This window comes from Octopus bimaculoides, chromosome 4, assembly GCF_001194135.2.
Source record: "Octopus bimaculoides isolate UCB-OBI-ISO-001 chromosome 4, ASM119413v2, whole genome shotgun sequence".
NCBI classification, from domain to species: Eukaryota; Metazoa; Mollusca; class Cephalopoda; order Octopoda; family Octopodidae; genus Octopus; species Octopus bimaculoides.
The window spans coordinates 115,965,173-115,967,639 of NC_068984.1; positions in this window are offsets into that span (position 1 = coordinate 115,965,173).

The window sequence follows — 2,467 nt, forward strand, 5'->3', positions numbered from 1 at the left end:
ATATATATATATATATATATATATATAAAGGTATGTCGGTATGCATACATATGTACATATATATATATGGAGTTTATACGGAGAAAGAGAGAGAGAGGGGAGTAGAGAGAAAGAGAGAGAGAGAGATGGGGAGAAAGAGATAGATAGATAGTTAGAGAGATAGAGAGAAAGTGAGAGCTAAATACTACCGATGTGATATTATTCAATTATTTAAGCGTCAGTTGGAAATCGGAAGAGCATGACAGGTTACATAAAAGCATCCAGTACCTCTAATATATAAAACGATAAGAGCAACAGAAAAATTAAAAGGTAAGGAAAGATGCGGAAAACGACAAAGAACTTCTAAATGCATTTTTGTTTTGTTATCAATTTTAGAGATAGTTTTGTAGCTTCCATGAAAAGCAAGATCTTATTTACAGTCTGTAAATTCTCGAGAATGAATTCTACCACAAGCGGCGGTAAAATTTCGATGACTAACTTTAAAATGTCGTTTATCTGCTTCATGGTTTGTGCAGTGAAATAAGTAAAGCTATATTAATTGGGTGGAGGCGCAATGGCCCAGTGGTTAGGGCAGCGGACTCGCGGTCAGAGGATCGCGGTTTCGATTCCCACACCGGGCGTTGTGAGTGTTTATTGAGCTAAAACACCTAAAGCTCCACGAGGCTCCGGCAGGGGATGGTGGCGATCCCTGCAGTACTCTTTCACCACAACTTTCTCTCGCTCTTACTTCCTGTTTCTGTTGTGCCTGTAATTCAAAGGGTCAGCCTTGTCACACTGTGTCACGCTGAATATCCCCGAGAACTACGTTAAGGGTACGCGTGTCTGTGGAGTACTCAGCCACTTGCACGTTAATTTCACGAGCAGGCTGTTCCGTTGATGGGATCAACTGGAACCCTCGACGTCGTAAGCGAGGGAGTGCCAACAATATTAATTGGAACAGATAGTACTATAAATAGAGATTTACTTCGGCCTCAAATGGTCGTGATATCTATGAGTGGCTAGACAATTGTAGAAAAAAAAGTGATGAAGCTTTTTATTTAAGAAGGAACAAATTTAAGAAGGGACAGATTTGAGAAGGAAATTGTGTTGAAGACAATGGATGAAATGTTGGAGAGTTGGCAGCAACGTTAATGTCGACTAAAATAATGAACTCACGCGTACAATCTGGATTGGGCTCAGGACTGATGGCAATATTAATATCAATTTCTTTATTGCCCACAAGGGGCTAAACATAGAGGGGACAAACAAGGACAGACAAAGGGATTAAGTCGATTACTTCGATCCCAGTGCGTAACTGGTACATAATTTATCGACCCCAAAAGGATGAAAGGCGAAGTCGACCTCGGCGGAATTTGAACTGAGAACGTAACAGCAGACGAAATACCGCTAAGCATTTCGTCCGGAGTGCTAACGTTTCTGCCAGCTCGCCATCTTATTAATATCTTGCCAATATTAATATCTTGTGACATGACATTTTGAAGGAGTTTAGATGGCACGTTCAGAATGGATATGAAAATAACGATGTTATCATGAAAGGAAAGGTCTTACTTAAGGTTAGCAAAATCTTGAGAATGAATTGTACCTCTGTCTAGCCGTGGTAACATTTCGAAAACGAATTTCAGATTGATACTTTATGCATGTGAACAAATAATGCAATAATAATTGCAACAAATAATGTTGTATAAATAATATACTTCTTCAGCCCCGATTTGTTTCCTATATGCAGGAATGGTTAATCAATTCTACTGAAATTCACATTGGAAACTGTTAGTGCTTGAGCTAAAGTAGTATATTTAACAAGATGCACTTACATGCGACATAAAGGTTTTGACAGCAGTTTTGACAGCAGTTTTGACAGACATCAGAGATTTGACAGCGAGTTTGCACTGTGACATAGCTTTGGCATAGCCAAATTTCGATTACAACACATGTGCTCCTTTCAGTTTCGGATACCGAGAAATGATAGAAGTATGGTAGAGAGGAAGGGGGTGTATGTGTTTATGTGTGTATGAGAGAGGGAGAGAAAGAGAGAGAGAGAGAGAGAGAGAGAGAGAGAGAGAGAGAGAGAGAGAGAGAGAGAGAGAGAGAGAGAGAAAGACACAGAGACAGAGCAGAGAGGAAGAGAGAGAAATTAATGTATGCATGAAGGAGAATGAAAAGCAGAATTTGATGTGATAAACTGACAAAATTTCTGTACTTCATACAAACACGGCTGCTAGATTTTTACTGCTCCATTACAAATTTCAGTCTCTCAACAACCCTTCTCTTGACTCATCATACCTGACTTACTCCAAGAGAATGTTCTACCCGAAATATTTTTGCGCCTGTATTTATTATCATTTGCATTTGGATTTTCGTGTGGAATTTAGAAACAATTGTCTGAGAAATGACTTTATTATTTTAAGTAAAGCAAAATATTGACGCTTTCACACATGCACAGACTCACGCATTGATGTTTAGGTGCGTA